This window comes from Phodopus roborovskii, unplaced genomic scaffold (assembly GCF_943737965.1).
Source record: "Phodopus roborovskii unplaced genomic scaffold, PHOROB, whole genome shotgun sequence".
Lineage (NCBI taxonomy): Eukaryota > Metazoa > Chordata > Mammalia > Rodentia > Cricetidae > Phodopus > Phodopus roborovskii.
The window spans coordinates 31,384,133-31,408,604 of NW_026125295.1; the positions used below are offsets into that span (position 1 = coordinate 31,384,133).

The window sequence follows — 24,472 nt, forward strand, 5'->3', positions numbered from 1 at the left end:
GGTCTGTATCCCATTTCTTAATGGATTATTTGGTAGTTTGCTTTCTAGTTTCATGAGTTCTTTTTATATTTTGGAGATTAGCCCTCTGTCAGATGTGTGGTTGGTGAAGATCTTTTCCCATTTTGTAGAGTGCCATTTTGCCTTGTTGACTGTGTCCTTTTGCTTTACAGAAGCTTCCCAGTTTTAGGAGGTCCCATTTATTGCTTTCAGTGCCTGTCCTATTGGTGTTATATTTAGGAAGTGGTTTCCTGTACCAATGCATTCAAGGGTACTTTCCACTTCTCTTTTATGCAGTTCAATGAGGATAGATTTATGTTGAGGTCTTTGATCCATTTGAACTTGAGTTTTGTGCATGGTTATAGATATGGATCTATTTGCAGTCTTCTACATGTCAACATCCCATTATCCAGCACCATTTGTTGAAGATGCTTTCTTTTTTCCATAGTATAATTTCAGCTTCTTTTTCAAAAATCAGGTGTTCATAGGTATGTAGGTTAATATTGGGATCTTCAGTTTTAATTCCTTGATCTACCTGTCTGTTTTTATGCCACTACCAAGCTGTTTTCAGGACTATATCTCTATAATAGAGCTTGAAGTCAGGGATGGCAATGCCTCCTGAAGTTCCTTTATTGTACAGGGTTGTTTTGGCTATCCTGGGTCTGGGTCTTTTTTTTTTTTTTCTGTATTTTCTGTATGAAATTTAGTATTGTTATTTCAAGGTCTGTGAATTGTGCTAGGATTTTGATGGGCAATGCACTGAATCTGTAGATTGCTTTTGGTGGGATTGCCATATTTACTATGTTGATCCTAACTATCTATGAGCACAGGAGATCTTTCCATTTTCTGATATCCTCTTGGATTTCATTCTTCAAAGACTTAATGTTCTTGTCAGACAGGTCTTTCACTTTCACTTGTTTGCCTGTTTTTCATCTGTCTATAGGAAGGCTACTGATTTTTTTTTTTTTTTTTTTTTTTTTTTTTTTTAGTTAATCTTATATCCTGCTACATTACTGAAGGAGTTACCTGGTACATTTTTTGGGTCACTTATGCATACTATGATATCCACAAATAGTGAAAGTTTGCCTCCTTCCTTCCTTATTGTTGTTGTTAGGACTTCAAGTACTATACTGAATAAATATGGACAGCTTTGTCTTCCTGATTTTTGTGAAATTGTTTTGAGTTTCTCTCTATTTAGTTTGATGTTGGCTGTTGGCTTGCTATATATTGCCTTTATTATGTTTAAGAATGTTCTTTGTATCCTTGTTCTCCCCAAGACCTTTAACATGAAGGGATGTTGGATTTTGTTGAAGGCTTTTTAACATCTAATGAGATGATCATGTGGTTTTTTTGTTTTGTTTTGTTTTTGGGTTTTTTTTTGTTGTTGTTGTTTTGTTTTTGTTTGTTTGTTTGATTTTTTTTTTTTTTGAGACAAGAGTTTCTTTGCATAGCCTTGACTGTCCTGCCCCAAAACTAGCTCTATATACCAGGATGCACTTGAACTCACAGAGATCTGCCTATCTGTGCCTCTGAAATGCTGGGATTGAAGGTGTGTGCCACTGCTGCCCAGCTTAATACTACCACTTTTTGAGTTTTAATAAATTAATATATGCAGGTACTGATCCTGTTGACATAAAAAAGAAAAGCAACCAGATAGTATATGTCCCTGTCAACAATGTAACATTGCCTATAAATAATTCTTGCTTTAGTCCCAGCACTCAAGCAGCAGAGGCAGGCAGATCTTTGTGAGTTTGAGGCCAGCCTGGTCTACATTGCTCGCTCCAGAACAGGCTCCAAAGCAATTCTAAGAAACCCTGTCTCGAAGAAAACAAACAAACCAAAAAATGAACTCTTGCCTGAAAAGAGCAAAGATTGAATATGAATTTAATAATAAAGCATGTGAATATAACTGTTAATTTAGAGAACACACAGACCTATAATAAAAAATGAAACATGGAAAAGTAAATGTTTTATTTAGCATACATATCACAAGTTAAAAAAATAAACAACACCAAAAAAAAAAAAAAAAAAAAAAAACCCTACCAGCCAGGTGGTGATGGCCCACACCTTTCATCTCAGCACTCAAGAGGTAGAGGCAGGCAGATCTCTCTGAGATCGAGGCCAGCCTGTTCTACAGAGGGAGTTCCAGGACAGCCAGGGCTATACAGAGAAACCCTATCTTGAAAAACCAAAATAAAACAAAATACCACCCTACCAAACAAGAGATAAATGGCTAACTTATAAATTTAAAGACTAGGTAGATATAGCAACATTCCCAATGTTTGTATTTGAGTTCTGATTCTATATTGTAAGGAAATTAGGACATTTATGAGATATGTGGACAGTGACTGCGTATTGTATGTAATTAGGAGACCATTGGGGCTTTTTTGTGTTTTCATGTGTGGGACAGACAGATAGACAAAAGTGAGTGACTGACTGATCTCACGCACTATGAAATTCTGGCTACCCTAGTTTCTGTTATGTAGAACAGTCTGACCTTGAACTCACAAAGATCTACTTGCCTCTGCCTCCTGAGTCCTGGGATTAAAGATGTATTGGAGCTTCTGTTTGGTATGTTAATAGTGTTGTTTCTGATTTGTTGTTGTTAGACATACATACTGAATTCTTTATGGATGAAATTGTTTGATGTCTATGATTTGTTACAGAATAATACAGAAAATCTGAGTGATTAATTAAGTATAAGTAAGCAAAATTAGTCTTCAACTGATAAGTGTGGAGGCTGATAATGGGTTTGTAGGAATCTTCCTTCCTTCCTTCCTTCCTTCCTTCCTTCCTTCCTTCCTTCCTTCCTTTCTGAGACAGGGTTTCTCTTTGTAATAGTCTGGCTGTCCTGGAACTTGGCCTCAACTCACAGAGATCCGACTGCCTCTGCCTCCCAAGTGCTGGGATTAAAGGTGTGCACCATCACCATCTGACTTTTTAGTTGTAAAATGTAAATCAACTTGAAAATGTGTAATATTTACTTTTTTGTTGTGTTGAAGAGATATGAATGTGCCACGGTTCTCTCTTGACACAATATTGATTCTCTTCTTCCAACATGTGGGTCCCAGGGATCAAATTCAGGTCCTCAGATTTATTGACAAGCACCCTTACCAGCTAAGCAATCTTGCCACCCTAAAATCAACTTTTTAAAACAAAGTTAAACCGGGTGTTGGTGGCACAAACCTTTAATCCCAGCCCTTGGGAGGCAGAGGCAGGTGGATCTCTGAGTTTGAGACCAGCCTGGTCTACAAAAGCTAGTTCCAGGACAGCCTCCAAAGTCACAGAAGAAAAACCCTGTCTTCAAAAAACAAACAAACAAAAGTTAAACATTTTACAAAGTTTTAATGGGTCAGTGAGGTGGTCCCGTACATAAATGGACTTGCTGCCAAGTCTGATGGCCTGAGTTCAGTTTCCGGGACACATGATGAGTTCTAGGATAGCCAGGGCTACACAGAAAAACCCTGTCTTGAAAAAATAGGACCAAACATAACAAGAAACCTAAAAAGATTCTTTATTTCCTGAGAATTTCATTCTACTGCATGCAGACTATTAGGATGACAGTACAGTTTCCTGCTGGCACCTGTCTCATTTGAGTACTTTTGGTGACTCATTTCATGACATACATCTCAGAGCAGAGGCACTAGATTCTTCTCCATGCTGTCTCTTAGTTACTTCTCTTGTCATGGCAAAATATCTGTCAAAAGTAATGTAAGAAAGGGAAGGTTTTCTTTGACACATAGTTCCACAAACAGTCTCTCGTGGTGGGGAAGTCATGGTGGCTGGAATTTGAAGAAGCTTGTTAGTTTGTCAGGAAAAGACTTTGGAAAAATGAAAAATGCTAGTGCTCAACTAAATATTTCCATTATGTTGTCTGGGATCCCAACCCCTGGAATGGTAGATATATACACAGTTTTTTTTATTTTTTTTTGGGGGGGGGGGTTGGTTTGGTTTGGTTTCTCAAGACAGGATTTCTCTGTGTAGCTTTGGAGCCTGTCCTGAAACTCAGTTTGTAGACCAGCAGGCTGGCCTCAAACTCAGGGATCCACCTGCCTCTGCCTGCCGAGTGCTGGGATTAAAAGTGTGTGCACCACTGCCTGGCTTAGCTTCCTATTCTACATTCCATGACTCATTTGAAGGGAATTTACAAAGTGATGGCATTACTCCTAGGGAGAGGTGAGCAAATGTGTATTCACCCTACATCAGAAACTGAGGACAGATTAAAGTAAGGATACCACTAAAGCTCAAGCTTGATGAAGCAATGAATTTATTGGAGTTATTTACAGGGGCAGAAATTACTCAGCATGGGTGACAACTCATGCAAGCTGGAAACCTGGAGCTTGCTTCACAACTTGTAGGAAGCTCAACAGGTCAGCAGCGTCTTCTCCAGGAAGCTCAGCTGGTCTGAGACTCTTCTGGGCAGCTCAGCTGGTCTGGGGATATCATTTAGCAGTCCTTACGCTAGTGAAGTGAAAAGTCTAGTGTGTCTGGTCAGTTTCAGGGACTTCCTGAAGCCTTTGCTTTTTTGGGACATGGGGGTGTTTTGAGACAGGGTTTCTCTGTGTAGCCTTGGCTGTCCTGGACCTCACTCTGTAGACCAGGTTGGCCTCAGACTCACAGAGCTCTGACTACCTCTACCTTGAGAGTGCTGGGATTAAAGATGTGGGTCACCACTGCCAAGGAAAGTCATTTTGACTAACAGAATGAATGAGGGGCAGCAATACATTACACTAGACAGCTAATCTAATATTCCCTTTCTTATTAGTTCTGCCCCATTACTTCATGATCTCCTCCCAATCCAGTAAGCTCTGTTTCTATCTGTCTTCTTGTTATGAGAATTTCTGGTATGATTTTGAAAACTGAAAGAACAATGTATTAGATACATGAAGCCATCAATATCTCTCTCCTTTTCAAATTATGCTGATTTTCTTAAAGCTCTATATACTATTCTTTTTGCTATATAATTTTAAAAATTCATATTAATTAACTATCTCCACTGCCTTAGCATTTTGCAAGTTTTACTGAATATTACATATTTAAAAGGAGTTATTTTATGTGTGTTTTGTCTGCAAGTATGTAAGCGTACATGTGCATGATTGGTGCCTGTGGAGGTCAGAAGAGCTTATTTTATCAGATGCTTTGGAACTGGAGTTACAGATGGTTGTGAACCATCATGTGGGTGTGAGTGTGGGGATCCAAACCAAGCCCTCTGCAAGAGCAACAAGTACTCTTAACTGCTGAACGGTTTCTCTGGCCCCATGATTGTTTTAAAGGACAAGTTGCTAAATTTAATTGAAATTTCAAAAACATACCATTCTATGCTCTAACAAGTCAGTCACTCTTCATTATTATGACAAAATACCAGCAGCAATATAAAAGAAAATTGGTGCATGGTCTCAAAGATTTCAGTCCATGGTTAGCTTGCTCTGTACTATCTGGGATGTTGAGCATCAATGCAACAGGCATCACTATTCTATTAGCCAAGAAAAAAAGGAGAAAGAAGGAGCCATGAACAAGATAAACTAACTTAACCCAGGGCACTCTCATTTTATTTAGGCCAGACCTCCTAGTTTACACTACCTCCTAACAGTGCCATCAAATCCTGAATCCATGGAATCCATTGTGGATTAGTACACCAATGAATATCACAATCTAGTTAGTTTTAAAAAGCCCTTCACCTGGCAATCATATCTCTAACCACTGGAACTTTGAAGCTATTTTATATACAAGAAATAACTCAAAATATCTTTTTTATTTTGATTTTTTGTTTGTTTTTCAAGACAGAGTTTCTGTGTATAACAGTCCTGGCTGCCCTGAAACTCACTGAGATGTGCCTGCCTCTGCCTCCCAAGTGCTGGAATTACAGGCGTGCACCATCACCACTGGGCTTCAAAATATCTTTTAATATACTGTCATCTCTGTCTCATGATAGTTTTGCATGAAGTTAACATAAAACTCAACTCAAAGTGACTTAAATTATACACAAGTTTTTTTAGCTATTGGAAAGGTCAGTGCTGATTTAGTACAAATTGATTTAGTATCTTGGTTACCTATTAAAAACTCTAGCCGGGTGGTGATGGTGCACGTCTTTAGACCCAGCACTCGGGAGACAGAGGCAGGTGCATCTCTGAGTCGGAGGCCAGGCTGGTCTAAGAGTGAGTTCCAAGATAGTCAGAGTGGTTACACAGAGAAACCCTGTCTCAAAAAACTAAATAAAAATATAAAAATGGGAAAAGAAATAAAGAAGAAAACCCTTGCTACTCATTGTTCTCACTGGACACATTAAGAACATTAAAAAAAAAAAAAAAGATTTATTTTGCAGATGGTGGTGGCACACACTTTTAATCCCAGCACTCAGGAAGCAGAGGCAGGTATATCTCTGTGACTTCTGTGACTTCCAGGCAAGACTGTTCTAAATAACTAGTTCCAGGATGGGAGGATGGAATCCAAAACTACAGGGAAATCCTGCCTTGAAAACAAGAAAAAAGATTTTATGTTTTGCCTGTGTGTATATCAGCATAAGGGTGTCAGATCCCCTGAAACTGGAGTTACATAGTTGTGTGATGCCTTGTGGGTGTTGGGAATTAGGCCTGGGTTCTCTGGAAGAGCAAGCAGTACTCTTAACTACTGAGCCTGGAAATATTTTAAATTAATTTTAATGAATTATCAGTAACTATTTGGCCAATACCTTAATGTTGAAACTTTAAGTTACTTTGAACTTGATTATGAATGATGACTACTAATTATCATGGTCAATGGATTCTCCAAATAGTTAATATTTTACTTGTGTATTAGTTACTTTTCTGTTGCTGTAATAGAAATACGAATTTACCAAGACACCTTTAGAAGAGTGAGTTTATTTGGGCTTATGGTTTTAAAGGGTAACAGGCCATCACCAAAGGGAGGTATGGCAGCGAGCAGCAGCAGGTATGGTGGCAGGAACAAAAGATGTGCAGAGAGCGCATATCTTTTACCTTAAGCTTGAAATGGAGAGTACAAACTCTCAAATCCTACCCACAGTGACATGCTTCCTTGAACAAGGTCATAACTCCTAAACTTCCCTAAACAGTACTGCCAGCATTCAAATACCTGAGTTCAATGGGGGGGGGGGGATTCTCATTTAAAACATCACAGCATTCCACCCCCAACCCCATCCCCACATGGGGTTTCTCTGTGTAGCCCTGGCTGTCCTAGAACTTTCTTTGTAGATCAGGCTGGCCTCGAATTCACAGAGATCCACCTGCCTCGGCCTCCCCAGTGCTGGGATTAAAGGTGTGAGGCACTATGTGTGGCTACATTCCACTTCTTGACCCCCATAGTCCCATGATTTATCATAATGCAACCTGCATTAGTCCAACTTCTGATATCCATAGTCCTCCGCAGTCTCAACATTGTTTAAAAGTCTAAATTCTCTTCTGAGACTCAAGGCAATCTTTTTTTGTTTGTTTCAACAACACAAGGTTTCCCTGTGTTGCCTTGGCTGTCCTGGAACTCACACCATAGACTAGGCTGGCTTTGAACCCTCTGCCTCCTGGGATTAAAGGCAAACACCACCGTGGCCTGGCTCTAGGCAGTCTCTTAACTGTAACCCATGTAATATCAACAAGTAAATTACATACTTCCAACACATTTTGTCACAGAATATACATTACCATTTCAAAAGGGAGGAATGAAAAAAAAAAAGAAGGAGGAATGATTGCATAGTGAGGAAAAAACTGGAACAAAGTGAAACCTAAACTCATCAGGGCAAAACCCAAATCCTATACAGTTTCCCATTCAGTGTCATAGGATTTAAATAGCTCTGATCTCCAGCTTTGCTGCTGCAACATACACCTTTCTTTCAGCCTGGCTCTACTCCCTGCATACACCTCTCCTTGGCACATATACCATGGTCCTGGCATCTCCGACATCTTGGGGTCTCCACTGAAACTCAGGCTTTACTTTTATAGCTTCACAGATGGCCTCTCAGGGTCTCCTGCTCCCTCAGGGCCTTCACACAGGGACTCTCCTGCCACATGCTGCCTGGCCTTAGTGGCTTTCTGAAACCACAGAGGAAGAATCTGTAGCCCTGTCTGTCTCTGTCTCGAATTCTCCATGCCTCTAAAGTCAGCATCATGTGCACAATGTTACCAATTCAGCTATCAGACAAGGGTGAACCCTGTCTCCTGAGCAGTGGCTTTTTTCATTCAGTTGCTTTCTAGAAGCCATGAACTTCTTAGACTTTTTCACAAATTAGAAGCACCATCTAATAGACCAGGAAGCTAGGAGTAGAACAAAAGAACAAGAAGAAGAATCTTGCTAGGTAAGTCTCACTTGAAAGTATCCCTTCCCTCTCTCTATGATTAGGTGAGTTGCTTTGTTCTACAACATGGTCCCCACCAAGATGTTCTTCCATACCAACCATGGGCCTAAAATCAATGAAAAAAAAAAAAATAACCAAGGAAGGAACTCTGTACAAGCACAAGCCAAAATAAATCCTCCTTCCTTTTCTGTCGCTCAGATCAAGGACTTTGTCACAGTGACAAAAAAGCGACCTACCCAGAAAATTGGTACTAGGAATGAAGCCATTGTTGTAACTACTCCTGACTTACTTAGGCCCTCAGGTGGTGAGAAAAGACTACACTGTTAGGTTTTCTATTTCTCTTGATTTTGTTACACCTGGGACACTACCCTCATGGTGGAATCGTCTACATTCAGCATTTGAGTCTCTCAGTTAATTTGTCTCAAATACCAATATCTGTGGAAATTCCCTCAAAGATTCAGTCAGAATTATTATTATTGTGGTTTGTTTTTTGAGACAGTTTCTCTGTGTGTCCCTGACTTTCCTGGAACTCACTATGTAAAACAGGCTGTCCTGGAACTCACAGAGATCTGCCTGCCTCTGCCTCCTGAGTTCTAAAAATAAGGCGTGTCCTTATCCTCACCCAGAATTTAATTTACAAATATCCTCTGACTCTTCATTCCAAGTTTACATTAAAGATTAACCATCATGAGTTCTTCTTTTGATATACAAACACATTTTCTTTAAATATATCCAAAAATGCTCCAAAATAAAGATAACAAATTCATAATGGCACCTAACAGGATATAACTATTTGATCCGCAATAAAACTTGAAATTCTCTCCCTCTGATAGTTCAACAGTTCTGTTACTGTACAAAACTGTAAATTCAGCTGGGCAGTGGTGGTGCATACCCTTAATCCTAGCACTCAGGAGGCAGAGGCAGTCAGATCTTTAAGTTCAAGGCCAATCTGGTTTACATAGTGAGTTCCAAGATAGTCAGGGTACACAGAGAAACCCTTTCTCAAAACAAAGCAAAACAAACAAAACATCAAACGAAGTTTGCAGTAGTAGTGCACACCCATCTCTGCTGAGTTCAAGGCCAGCCATGTCTTCCGGGCTAGTTCCAGAACAAACAAAACAAGCACAAGTTCAAACTCTCCCCAGAGACTTCCCAGCAGGGCAAAGCTGATTAACATGGTTCCAGGTCCAACATGGAGCATTTGGGCATCTCCATCCCTGTGGACTTTCTCACTGCAGCCACAAGTCTCTTTCTGGGACCCATCTTCTGGCTACTGGCAGCTTTCATCAGCACATCTCCCGGGCAGCTGGTATCTCTAGTTTACTGAATTCTTTGTTGCACTGTTGACTTTACTCTCTTAGCTTCACACATACCCTGTCAGAGGATGCCCACAGTGATTCCACTCCTACACCTTATATGGCTTCCCAGTGCTTACTTTGAAGTCTGGATGGGAGCCTCATAGCTCACAATGCTTGCTTTTTGTACATTTGGGAAACCCACATCATGTGAGTAACACCGAAGACTGAAGACTGCTGCCATCTTGGGCATTAGCCAACTCCTGCCAGCACCCACCAGAGCAAAATACCACACTATCAATGCCTACATGGTGTTTTACTTTCAATAGCTGTGATAAAGACTGATCAAAAGGAATTTGGAGGGCTGGGCAGTGGTGGTACATGCCTTTAATCCCAGCACTTGGGAAGCAGAGGTTGGCAGATCTCTGAGTTTGAGGCCAGCCTGGTCTACAGAGAAAGTTCCAGGAACAGCTCCAAAGCCACACAAAGAAACACTGTTTTGAAAAAGAACAACAAAAAATATCTCAATGTAAATTGTTTTGCTTCTATTAGTGGTAGCAATAGCTTTAACCCCAACACTCTCCTTATTTTTCACTTTATTATTATCTTGTTTTTCTTTTTTCTTTTTTGTTTTTTTGAGACAGGATTTCTCTGCGGCTTTGGAGGCTGTTCTGGAACTAGCTTCTTGTAGACCAGGCTGGCCTCCAACTCACAGAGATCCCCATGCCTCTGGCTCCCGAGTGCTGGGATTAAAGGTGTGTGCCACCATCACCCTATTATTATCTTTTAAAGAGTCTCAATATGTCTCACTACAGTAACCCTTGCTGTTTTGTGTTCTCTATGTAGATCAGGCTGATCTCAAACTAATAGATATCAGCCTGACTCTGCCTCTGGGATTTAAGGAATGCACCACCACGCCCAGTTTGTTTTCAACTTTAAATGCATTCCATTCTTGTTGGATCTACAAGTTTTTCTAATCTACTCTGGTTTCATTTCACAATTATTTTTCTAAGCATTGCTAGAAGCATCCAGCAATATCCAGGCCAAAGAACCAATGTGGACTACCTTGAAATGTCCTCTGTCAGTCTAATTAGCCTGTCATCTTTCAGCTCAGCTTCTTACAAAGTCTTAGGGCATGAAGGGAGTGTCAACAAGTGATTCATCAACCACAGTGATTTCCAGGAGAGTCTTTGTTTCATCTGAAACCCTAGGAAGATGCTCCTGTCTGTAACACTCTGGTCTTCTCTTTCTCTTTTTTATTTTTTCTTCATTTTTCAAGACAGGGTTTCTCTGTAGCTTTTGAGGCTGACTTGGAACTCGCTCAGTATAACAGGCTGGTCTCAAACTCACAGAGATCCACCTGTCTCTGCCTCTTGAGTGCTGGGATTAAAGGCATGCACCACCACTGCCTGGCCACTCTGGTCATTTGAGCTCACACCAAAATTACCCAGCAAGTTCCACTTACAGTAGTCCAAGATTTTCCTAGCCAACAACCGGAAAAAAATTTCAAATCCCTTCCACAATGATCAGCTTAAAAGGCAGAAAGTTTCATTTGGCTTTATTATTTCAGAGATCTGAGATAAGGTTATGCCCTTAAGGCAGCATAGGGCATAGATAACTGCTCACAGAAAGGAGAGGGACACAACTCATCCTCCAAGTGTGTGACCTCAATGACCTATTTCCTCCACCTATGTCTCTCCCTACTGCTGAGCACCTCTCAACAGCACCATTATATGAGAAGCCAAGCCTTTGATGCATGAGGTTTAGGGGGCATTAAAGATGCAAAGCATACCAAATGGAATGGTGTCTTACCTCTAATATAAAGTAAACTCTTCCCCCAGTGCTCTGTAGAACATTATGAGGGTCTGAAGTATGCCTCCCTCCAAAACGATGTTCAAATCTTGACTTCCAGTGTCACAGGATGTGTCTTCATCTGGAAATAGGAATGCTCCAAGTAAAATTAGTCAAGGTGAGGTCATATTACAGTAATGCAAGTTCCTAGTCTAATATGACCATATGTCTATAGGCAGAGGGCTATTCAAAACAAAGAAAACCATGTGACAATGAGAGTCTGGAGTTATGTAGCCGCAAGCTAAGGAATGCCAAAGATTGCCCAGATACTTTCAGGAACAAAGAAGAGTCAAAGAAGTTTGCAAATGAAGCAGGAATCTACCAATCTCGACTCTCCACATCTTGCCTTCAAAACTATGAGACAGTACATTTATGTTATTTTTAGTCATTCAGTTTAAGGTACTTTTTAATGTGGTATTCCTATGAAAAGAATTCCCTGTTTTAGATAAAAAAAGGGAACAAGCAAAGGTCCCTGTCTTTGTTGTGGGGCATCACTCATTTCTGCAAACCTGAATATTCCACAGATGACAGACAATCCCTTCTTCCTCTTCTGTCTTCAATATCTCCCTCTCTTCCAGCTCCTCTCAACTTTAAGTAGTACCTTATATGAGTATTGAAATGGTCCATGATTTGGATTTCATTCTAGTTCGCAGGTAATTCCTCATTCATTGTTTTTATAGCTACACTCCTTAAAATTCACACCTGTGTATTGATGTGTACCCACTCATGCCAGAGAGTGTCAGATTTCAAGGAGTTGGAGTTCCAGTAGATGGCAAATTGCCAGACTTGAGTGACAGCAACCAAACTTGGGTCCTCTGGAAAAAAATAGCAGATGCTCTTAACCACTGACTCTTTCTCTCCCCGCCCCCCCATTACATCTTTAAAGGATTTATTTAAGTTAATGTGTACTAGTGTCTTGTCTGTATGCTTGTATGTACATCTGTGGTGTGACAAAAACTTTTCCTGGGGAGATACAACACATACATCTACTCTCCTCACTCCATGACAGATCAAAGTATGGATGCTGCCAAAGTCGAATTTGGTGAACTAATGGCCTTTATTGGGGTTACTCAAAGACAGCTACATCACCAAGACCCATCAGAGCTGGAAAACCTGAAACATAATGCGCAGCCTGCAGGCAGCTCAACTGCTGGAGAGCATCCTTTCAAAGTGACTGGCTTGCTGGTGGCACACACCTTTAATCCCAGCACTTGGGAGGCAGATACAGGCAGACCTCCATGAGTTCGAGGCCACCCTGGTCTACAGAGCAAGTGCTAGGAGAGGCTCCAAAGCTACACAGAGAAACCCTGTTTTGTAAAAAGAAAACCAAAACAGGTGACTGGCTTAAACGTCTTCTAGCCACTAGAAAACATCTTCCAGGCAGCTGATGTTAAGAATAAATGCTGTGGAGGACCTTGGAAGATTCTATGGCAGGCGAGGGACAAACATGTCAGGCAGGCAGAACTTAAGTGAGAAGTTTTATTAAAAAGGGAAAGGAGAGGGGAGGGGAAAATACAAGGGGGGGCAGAAAGAGGGAGAGAGAAAGAGAGGAAGGGAAAGAGACAGGAAAAGTCCTGTCTGCTGCTTCAGAGGAAGGGGTGGGGGGAGTGGAAGTGGGCATGGGGATTTTCTTTTTAAAGGATCCTTTGCACCTGGGTGCAGACTATGTAGTGATGCACCTAACAGCCATGGAACCCTGGGCTGACCAGGGTAATGCCTGAGTGCATTCTGCCAGGTGACAGGGGCAGGCCAGCGTAATGCCTGAATCCTTACAGCAGATCTGGTCTGAGAATCTACTTTGCAGCCCAGCTTGTCAGCAACTCTTCTTGGCAGCTTGACTCCTCTTCTGAGAGGGACTCTCAGCTTTTATTGTGTACTCTGTCTAGCAAGGAGAGGCCAAGTAAATATGACCAATTTCAGAAACTCCCTGAAGCTATTTTTAATTGTTTGCCTTCCTGTTTAAGGAGGACTGACTATTTCAATCTTGGTGGAAACTGTTACATGATAACATCATGCGTGTACCTGGTATCTGCAGAGGACAGAAGAAGGGATTGTTGGATCCTCTGGAATTGATGTTATGGTTGGTTGTGAGCCACCACAAGGGTGCTGGGAAACAAACTTGGGTCCTCTGCAAGATCAGGAAGTGCTCTTAATTGCTGAGCCACCTCTCTGGCCCACATGCTACATTTCTTGAAAGAGTTGTCTACACTTGTCTTTGTATGCTCATCTTCTGCTTTCAGTCCACTGCATTCTCAAGTCTACCTATTTGCCCCACTCCACTCACTCTTGCTGCTCTGAATAGATAACCTCATTGTTCTCAAACCCAGTGGAATCTTAACTTCTCTTCTTGCTTGATCTTTCAGAAACATCACCTGTGCTGACTAGTTTTATGTCAACTTGCCACAGGTTAGAGTTATCTGAGATGAGGAAGCATTGAGAAAATATCTCTGTAAGATCTGGCTGTAGGCATCTTCTTAATTAGAGACAGACGGATGGGCAAGGGCCAAGCCCATTGTGGGTGTGCCTCTCCTGGGCTGGTGGTCCTGGGTTCTATAATAAAGCAGCCTGAGCAAATCATGATGAGGAAGACAGTAAGCAGCACTGAAGAAGACCCTTGCATAGTGGGGCCTCATTCCCAGGCCCAAGATTAGGCATAAACCACGCCCAAACATCAGTTTTCACAGACAGAGCCTTTAATAAGTGGGGAAGAAAAGTTAAAGTGGCTGCTTTCTGACTCAGGCAGAAAAAAAACAGCAGCAAATGACCTTGCAAGTTGTTTATTGTTTATAGTTAGGATTTACATAGCTGTGAGGAGACCACCACAACCTTTCTAAAAATAATATATTTGTTATTATTTTATGTGCATTGGCGTTTTGCCTGCAGGTATGGCCTTATGAGGGAGCCAGAACTGTAGTTACAGAAAATTGTGAGCTGGCATGTGAGTGCTGGGAATTGAACACAGGTCCTCTGGAAGAATAGCCAGTGCTCTTAACCTCTAAGCCATCTCTCCAGCCCCAACCATGGCAACTCTTATAAAGGAAACGTTTAATTGGAGTGGTGCGGTAGTTTGAATGTAATTGGCCCCCATAATCTCACAGAGAGTGGTGCTATTAGGAGGTGTGGCTTTGTTGGAGGGGGTATGGCCTTGCTGGAGGAAGTGGCTTTGGTGTTTCCTATGCTCAGGATGCCACCCAGTGTCTTAGTTGACTTTCTGTTACCCAAAAGATGTGGAGTAGGACTCTCAGCTACTGTCTGCCTGCTTGCTGCTATGCTCTGTCATGACGATAAGGGACTGAACCTCTGAAACTGTAAACAAGTCATCCCAATGAAATGTTTTTCCTTTATAGGAGTTGCTGTGGTTATGATGCCTCTTTACAGCAATAAAACACCCTAACTAATACAGGTGGCTTACAGTTCAGAGGTTTAGTTCATTAATATGGCAGGACATGGCTGCATTCAGGCAGACATGGTGCTGGAGGAGCTGAGAGTCCTACATCTTGATCTGCAGGCAGCAGGAAGTGAACTTAACTTCTTGAGCATAGGAGACCTCAGAGCCCACCCTCACAGTGGCATTCTTACTGCAACAAGGCCATACCTACTTCAACAAGGCCACATCTCCTAATAGTGCCATTCCCTATGCACTTGTGGGGCCAGTTGCATTAAACTACCACACGAGTGTTTTTAAGAAGAGGATCAGGGAAGGCCAATGATAGAATGGGCTAGAATGTGGTGGTGTATTTTGATTGGACATGTTAATTAGGTGAAGCAAAGGGGTCTTTTGATTGCTAGACTTTGGTATTTATCCTCAGGAATGAATCTGGCATAAGAAAGTGTCCAATAGCAGGATGGTGGTGGCACATACATTTAATCCCAGCACTCAGGAGGCAGGTGGATCTCTGTGAGTTTGAGGCCAGTCTGGTCTACACAGTGAGTTCCAGAACACCTAGGGCTATTACACACAATCTGTCTTGAAAAAAACAAAAACAGAAGAAGGAGAAGAAGGTGTCCAAATAAGAGAATAGACCTTGATGGCTCACCTTAGGGATGTAATCTAAAGGTTTTTAGCAACGCAGAGAGAAGGGGAAGGGCAAGGCCTGTCAGAGTCAGGTGCTCAAATGGGCCAGTGTTCCTTCAAGCACTCCTTCATGGTCTCTGCATGGTCTCTGTCTCCAGGTTCCTGCCTGGTTTAAGTTCCTGCTTTGGCTTTCCTCAATGGACCGTTACTCAGGATATGTAGGAGAAACAATCCCTTTCCTCCTGGAGTTGCTTTTGGATGTGGCGTTTCAGCACAGCACTAGAAACCCTAAATAAGCCAACCTTGTTGACCACGTCTTCCTTCTTGATTTTCTTTCCTTTGATGTTTCTAACATCATCCATTGTTGTTTTTAATACACCTGCTCTTTCTCAGATTCTTTTCAAGATCCATCTTCTACAACACTGATAGTGTTACTTAATGTTCTGTACCAGCTTTTTTTCCTGTTCCCAATTAATCTAGCATTTCTTGGCAATTTCTTTTTGAGACAATGTTTCCATTTAGTTCATGCTAGTCTTGAACTCCTCATATAATAAAGAAGGCTTTCAACTTTTAAACTTATCTTAGCCTCTTGAGTGTTGAACTTACGGGTATGCACTATTGTAATCACTGTATTGTCTCTTAAACTCATACTTTGAGCCCAGTGTAGCTGTGCATACCTGTAATTGCTCTACTTGAGCAGGAGGAGGCAGGAAGATGATTATCCTTAGCTACAGAGTGAATTCAAAACCATCCAGGGCTGTATGAGAGCAGGTCTCCAATAAACAAACAACAAAGAAACTCTGCTTCTATAATAGGATATGTGTGAGAGCAGGGGAGACATACACAATATGTGTGCTTGTCATTTGCCCACTCCATTTTAATAGAGTGGCCGTGGCACCTCGAAAGCACAGGATCCTAGTGGACTCACCACATATCGGAGTCCTGTGAAGCTCCAAATGAGTACAAGGTAAGTGTCCTTAATCTGAATCAACACAGAAATGCCTGGCTTTCTACTGAGGGCTCAGAACTTTCTCTGAAGACAGAAAAAAGAGCAATGGCATTTTAAGAACTATCTATGACTACAGACCTTAATGGTCTGCCATTATACTAGAAATAATGACATAAAAAGAAAGGGAAAGCTAAAGCAACCCATAATTTCCATTTGGTCATTCCTTATTCGTAATTAGGTAAGATATGGAGCATGTGTGCAGGTTAAGGTAAGACATGGAGCATGTGTGCAGGTTAAGGGTGCTATAATAACAATATGACAGCTATAGTGGCTTCCTGTGTGTGTGTGTGTGTGTGTGTGTGTGTGTGTGTGTGTGTGTGTACAGGTGGTATTTGAGTAAAATCACATTTGAAGAGGGTTTTGAGATATTCTGTCATGGGCATGTTCAGTTAAAGAAACACTACTATGCTTTCTTTCTTCCTGTAATAAATCATCTTCAAAATCAGGACAACTGAAGGCTGCACATATACTGAACTCCAGTCATAGAGTTGGGAATGCATTGATAAACCAATTTTGAGGAGAGTTATGTTTGCATAACTCTGTTCTTTGTGTGGTTATTTCTTTTTATATATATATATATTTTGTTGTTGTTTTTTTTTTTTTTTCAAAATAAGGTTTCTTTGTGTAACCCCTCTGGCTGTCCTGTACCTTGCTTTGTAGACCAGGTTGCCTTCAAACTCACAGAGATATGCTTACCTCTGTCTCTGTCTCTTAAGTGGTGGGATCAAAGGTATGTGCTACCACACCCAGGCTTCTTATAACTTAAATCTACCTTTCCATTACCAAAATTAGAACCAAGGAGCTAAAATTAGACTGGGCTATGAATCTTGTATATAGAGATAAAAAGCTATAGGCATGCTAGTTGGTCAGATGGCTCAGTGGGCAAAGGCATTGGCCATCAGACTTGATGATCTAAGTTGTATCTCCAGGGTCCTCTCAACAGAAGGAGAGAACTGACTCTCCACATTGTCATATAACCCTCACATGTATCCAGTGGTGTGTGTGCACCACATATACACAGATAACTTTAATTTAGATTTTTTTTTTTTTGAGACAGGGTTTCTCTGTGTAGTTTTGGAGGTGGTCCTGGAATTTGCTCTGTAGACCAGGCTGGCCTTGAACTCAGAGATCTGCCTGCCTCTGCCTCCCAAGTGCTGGGATTAAAGGCGTGCACCACCGACACCCAGCTCTAATTTAGATTATTAAAAATAAAAATATATATAATCAAAATAGAGTTCTAACTTTTTTCTTCACGATAAAGGTGCCACCTTTAAATTTTTAATAGACTTCCCTTTTAGATCTATGTTGGCTAATTTTTGTCAGTGTGACACAAATGAGAGTCACTTGGGAAGAGGTGACAGTTAAGGAATTGCCTCCATCAGAGTGGCCTGTCAGCATGTCTGTGGGGGCATTCTCTTGATGGATAATTGCTGTGGGAAGGCGCAGACTACGACAGGTGGTCCCAACCCTGGACAGGAGGGCCTGGATTGTAGAAGAGAGCAAGCCGTGGGGAGCAAGTCAGTAAGCAGCATTCCCCATGCTCTCTGCTTCACTTCCTGCCCTGAGTCCCTGTCTTGGTTTCCTAGTGATGGGCTCTTATTTGTAAGCCAAATAAACCATTTCCTCCCCCACCCAGTTGTTTTGGGTCATGATGTCTTATCACAGCAACGGAGAAACAAACTAGAACAAGAGTACTTTTAACTTTACAGAAAACGTCAGTGTGCAGTTTCCACTTACCATCTCACCAATCCTTTCTCCTATTATTAACATAGTATATTAATTGGCAAATTTGTTACAATTGGCAAACCAATGCTGGTACATTTTATTAAAGTCTATAGTTCACATTAGAGCTCACTCTGGTTGTGTTACATCCCTATATGTTTAGGTAAGAATATAATGACATCTGCCTGCACAGTACAATTTTACCACTTGTTTTAGGGTTACTATTGCTGTAATGAAACATCTAGACCTAAGACAACCCCAGGAGGAAAGGACTTACTTCACCACCAAACACAGCCAGAGCAGGAACTCTTTTATTTATATATTTAAAATAAACCTCTTTTTTTCTCTCTCTCTTTTTAAAGTTTATTTGCTTTTATGTGCATTGGTGTTTTGCTTGCTGGTAAGTCTGTGTGAGAGTGTCAGATCTTGGCTTTACAGACAGTTGTTACCTCTTTTTTGGGTGCTGGGATTTGAACCTGGGTCTTTTGGGAAACCATTCAGTGCCCTTAACTGCTGAGTCATCTTTCCAGCCCCCAGGGCAGGAACTTTTAGCAGTGCAGGAACATGAAGGTAGGAGCTGATGTAGAGGTCAGGGAGGAGTGCTGCTTACTGGCTTGCTCCTCATTGTTTGGTTAGTGCTTTGGACCATCAGCTTAAGGATGGCACTACTCACAATGGAATGGCCCCTTGCTCATCAATCACTAATTAAGAAAATGTCCTCCACGCTTGCCTGGAGTCAGATCATTTGGAGGGAATTTCTCAGTTGGGGTTCCCACCTCTGAGATGACTTTAGCTTGTGGCAAGCTGACATAAAAAAAGTTAGCATAGAACCTTAAAACTGCTGGTATATTTAGATTTTGTTTCTCCTTCTCCCATGTTGAGTTTCTAGTCACTTTTAAATTAAAACACACACACACACACACACACACACACACACACACACACACACACACACGTAATTTTATGTGTTTGCATATACATATGTGCACCATGCATGTGACTAGTGCCCGAAGAGGCCAAAAGAGTGTAATTGATATATTATTTATGGTTTATTAAATCTTGCCTGAGGATTCACAAGGCAAAGTCAGCCACAAGCTAAAGAAGCCAGGCTGTGGTGGTACACATCTTTAATCCCACCACTTGGGAGGTAGAGGTAGATGGATCCATGTTAATTCAAGGCCAAAATAAGGTACAAGAAGTATATCAAGTCCTAAATAGAAACTGCTCACACAAAGATGATTTTGGCACTTGGGCCTTTAATGCCAGGACTCATAAGGGGTACTTAAGGCAGGAACAGGTCTCAGAGTTGGCATTCACATTGAGGATAGGAAGACATTGAAGTCTCGGAATTCTCCAACCACACAGAGGAAAGCAATGCAGTCTGGGATTTCAGTCTGAGGTAGAGGTAAGAACTAAAGGCTGGCTGCTTTGCTTTTCTGATCTTCAACTTGAAGCTTGAACCCCGATATCAATCTCTGGGTCTTTTATTTATCACATTACAGAAGAGGGCATTAGATGCCCTGGAACTGGAGTTACAGATGGCCATGAGCTACCAAGTGGGTGGATGCTAGGAATAGAACGTGAGTCCTTTGTAAGAACAACAAGTGTTCTTAACTGCTGAACAAACCATCTCTCCATCCCGTCTCTAGTTACAGAACATCACATAATTAGAAGCCACACAGTATAGAGCCTTTCCAAATTAGCTTTTTTCATTAAGTAGTATGCTCTTGGAATTTCTCTATGTCTTCCTGTTGCTTTAGCATTTGTTTGTTTGAGACAGGCTCTCACATTGTGGCCTAGGCTGGAATGTCACTCAGTATGTAACCCAGGCTGGCCCCAGCCTTCCCATTGCTGGAATTACAAGTACCAGTCACCTTACCCAGCTTTCTACCTAGTGTTTTTGTTTGTTTCTTTGTTTGGTTTTTTAAAGACAGATTACTTTGTGTAGCTTTGGAGACTGTGCTGGAACTTGCTCTGTAGACCATGAACTCATAGAGATCTTCTGCCTCTGCCTCCCTAGTGCTGGGATCAAAAGATCAGCCTGCCTCTTGCCTGCCCAGTGCTGGGAATAAAGATGTGTGCTGGCTGCCCGGCAAATTTTTAAAATCTTAAAGCCTGTCTTCAGTGACATACTTCCTCCACACCTCCTAAGTCTCCCTAACCAACCATAAATTGGGGATCAGGTATCCAAATGCTTTGGACTAGGGGGCACCTTTCTTATTCAAACCAAACAACTTTTCATGTACTTGTTTTCTGCATATATTTCTTCATTAGATATCTGTTCAGATAGTTCACCTTTTTGTTTGTTTTGAGATGGGGTTTCTCTATGTAGTTTGTCATGGAACTTTCTCTCTGTAGACCATGCTGGCCTTGAACTCGGAGATCCGCCTGCCTCTGCTGGGGCTAAAGGCATGTGCCACCACTGCTAGGCTGTTCACCTATTTCAATTGGGTTCTTTCTTTTTTTCTTCTGAGACAAGTTCTCATAGTTCTGTCTAAAGGACTTTGTGTTGTGGATTTTCCCCTTTATATAAATTGGAGGATTCCCTCCTCTCCTGAAAATCTATTATATGATCATTGCAGATAATTAAAAAAAAAGTGTTTTAGTTGTGTGTGTGTGTGTGTGTGTTTTGTTTTTTGAGACAGGGTTTCTCTCCCAAGTTCTGGGATTAAAAGCATGTGCCACCATCACCCATTTTCTTTTTCTTTTTCTTTTTTTTTTGTCCCAGAACTTGCTCTGTAGACCAGGCTGACTTCAAATTCAGACATTCACATTCCTCTGCCTCCTGAGTCCTGAGATTGAAGACCTGCGTCAGCACTCCCCACCTTGATTTTTTTTTAAGTGACTTTGAGTCTATGGAAGAATTTTAAACAAGAACCCAGACAATCCTGCCTGTGTGCCTGCCTTTAATTATTTACCAGTTCAACAGTTTTTCCCCCCTCACTCACTTTTTCAAAAGTCACATGGCTGGAAAGAATAATGAAGGAAATGAACAATGAAATTTTGTTTTTCAACTTATTTTTATTTATTTATGAGTCAGGGTATGTATGCATTATGTCTTTATTATTATTATTTTATTCTAAAACAGTCTTGTTTTACTACCAATCTCAGTTCCCTCTCCCTCCTGCCCTCACATCTGTGTCTTTATATATATGTACCTGTGGCTGCCCATGGAGGCCCGAAAAGGGTGTCTGATAACTTGAAGTTGGAATTACAGATGGGGCTGAGAGCTGGTAAACCTGTGTACTGGAATCTGAACTCAAGTCCCTGTAAGAACCACAAGTGATCTTCACTATTAAGTCAGCTCTTTAGTCTCTAGTTTTTGTATTTCTGAAACATCTAGTGAGTTCCAGGCCATCCACGGCTACTTAGAGAGATTTTGTCTGGAAAAACAAAATAAAAAAAAAAAAAAAAAAAAGGATGTGTCATGGACAATGAATGTGAGTGTTGATTTCACCTCATACAAGCTGGGCGCTAGATCCAAAATCAGAGATCATCAGCCTTTGTGTGGGTGGTATGTGTGTGTGTGCATGCGTGGACGTGGAGGCTACAGGCATTGTTTTCCAGGACTGTCCATCTTGGTTTTGAAACAGGGGTTTTCACTCAGAACTGGTTAAGTTAGACTGGCTGGGTTTGAGCCCCTTCTGACACTGCCTCCCTAGTGTTGACATAACAGAAGTGTGCTACTGTGCCTGACTTTTCACGTGTGTGCTGAGGTGTGAACTCAGATCATCATATTTGCACAGCAAGCAATTCACTGACAGCTGTCTGGCCCTTTGGTGTTTTTTTTTTTTTTAATTATTTTCTTAAGGGCGTGAGTGCTTTTGCCTGCAAAAGTGCACGTGCACCATTTTTATGCCTGGTGCCTGAAGCAGACAGAATTGGGTATCAGATCCTCTGGAACCAAACCCAGGTCTTCTGAAGGAGCAATAAGTACTCTTAAACAAGTCATATTGGCATTTAAAAAAATATTTATTTTTATATAAATCTTCTGCCTTCAAGAATGTCCTTATACCACTGCAGTGCCTGTGGAGGCCAGAAGAGAGTATTGGGTCCCCTGGAACTGGAGATTACAGACAGTTGTTAACTGCCACTGGAGTGCTGGGAAATGAACCTGGTTCTCGTGAAAAGCAGCCAATGCTCTTACTGAGCCATCTCTCCATCTTCCAATCAGCAGGCTTTTGAGACAAGTGCTTTTCCTACTAAAGCACCTTGCCGGCCCTAGCCTTGGACTTTAAAACCTTTTCCTTCCTTCCTCTCTCTCTCTTTTTCTTTGTGTGCTTACACCTGTGGATGTATGTGGATTGGTGCACAGGTTGAGGCTAGAGGATAATTTTGGGGAGTTGGTACTTGTTTCATATATAGATTCTGAGGACGGAATTTATTTGCTTGGGCATCTCAACAGCCCTGACTTTGAACTTTTGATCCTCTTGTCTCAATCTCTACAGGGCTATGATTACAGGGGTGTACAGCTATACTGGGTTTACTTACTGCTGTTATTTTTTTGTGGGAGTAAGGGTCCATATAATGGGAAAGGTAGCCAGGTGATGGTAGAGCATGCCTTTAATCCCAGCTCTAAGGAGGCAGAGGCAGGTGGATCTGAGTGCTACCACAGGCTTTTTTTTTTTCTTTTTTTCTTTTTTGAGACGTGGTTTTTCTGTGAAATAGCCTTGGCTGTCCTGGAATTCACTTTGTAGAACAGACTGACCTCAACTCATAGAGATCCACCTGCCTCTGCCTCTGGAGTGCTAGGATTAAAGGCCAGCATCACCATAGCCTGGCCCTGTTCAGCTTTTAGCTTATTGGGATTTCCCCATATCTTAATAATAATAAAACTTCTAGATCAAGTCTGGAACCAGAATGTTTGAGTGCCAGGAGGACAATTACATTATTGTTTCATTTGTTTCACCTTTCATTTGAAAGATGTCATATGAGCTGGGTATGGTGGTTATTTGCTCGAAGTTCCTGCTACTACTTGGGAGATAGAGGCACAAGGGTAGCTTGAGCCTAGGAGTTTGAGAGCACTCTGAGAAAATAATGAATTCTACCCTTTCCTTTAGGGGAGAGAGACAGACAGAGAGAGGCAGAGAGAGAGAGAGGCAGAGAGAGAGGCAGAGAGAGGGAGAGAGGGAGAGAGAGAGGCAGAGAGACAGAGAGAGAGAGAGGCAGAGAGACAGAGAGAGAGAGAGAGAGAGAGAGAGAGAGAGAGAGAGAGAGAGAGAGAGACAGAAGAAACAAGAAGGGGGAAGTAGAGAGCATAGCTATATGTTTTTCATTCAGTCTTGCTCAGGACAACAGCCACTTCTCTGAATAAGTCCTTAGTTTGAGCTACCTTAATACAAATGTCAGAATCAAGGAAAAGCCAGCTGCAGTTGGCTAAAATGGGGGACAGCCTTGTTGACTTAAGGATTTGAGCTCTTGAGCATGGGATGTAGCTCAGGTGACAGAGTGCTTGTCTAGTTTACGTGAAGCCAGTCCCAACTCTCGAGGTGGAGGTAGGAGCATGAGAAATTCAAGATCATCTTGGGCCAGCTGAGCTACATGAGACTGTGAGGGATTTTCTCCTAAGTGTAATTTTTCCATTGGGAGGTGGGGGAAGATGTTGGAGATGAAGCAGGGTTGACCACTGAACTACAAACTTTTCATAGGATCTTTTAAGTAAGGGCATGGGCAGGAGGATGAGAATGCACACAAACAAGCAGACGTAGGCTAGCCTTCAGTGGATCAGAATTTCAAGAGTAGATGAGCCAGAATGATCCATTTTTAGTATACATGGTAGAGGGTGGTGGCTTTGCAGTTCCAAGACAGATAGTGAGTCTTGGGAGAGGACATAACTGATAGAATTTTATGAACTGATTTCAGCAGGAGAATCTGGTGCCCTACATGACTCCTTTTCCAAGTCATGCTGCTGGGTGCTAATGGATGACTATCCATCCTATCAATGGTAACTCTGGGGGATGTTGTTGTTTTGTTTTCAGACAGCACCTCAAAGTGCCAGGCTGGTCTTGAACTTGCTATTTAGTCTTCTCCTGCTGGGATAATGGAAACTGTTAAAGGAAGGATCTGGCATTCAATTCCTTTTGAAACTTCATTGTATCAGAGAGCCTTAAAAGTATGGGGGCTGGAGAGATAGATGGCTCAGCAGTTAAGGGTGCTTACTGCTGCTCTCTAGAGGACTGAGGTTTGGTTCCTAGCACCCAAGTCCAGAAGCTCATGACTGCTTGTCACTCTAGCTCCAGAGGGATCCAATGCCTCTGTGAACACCTGCACTCATAAGTATG

General features: G+C 41.6%; 1 protein-coding gene across 1 annotated transcript in view; it reads left to right on the plus strand.

The window, feature by feature from the left end:
• The first annotated feature begins 16,410 nt into the window (after nucleotides 1–16,410).
• Syncrip (synaptotagmin binding cytoplasmic RNA interacting protein) overlaps nucleotides 16,411–24,472 on the plus strand; it is a 36,902-nt gene continuing 28,840 nt past the window's right edge. The window contains exon 1 of the mRNA XM_051207442.1: nucleotides 16,411–16,427. The gene's annotated coding sequence lies outside the window, so the exon portion shown is untranslated. The remainder of the gene's footprint in view (nucleotides 16,428–24,472) is intronic.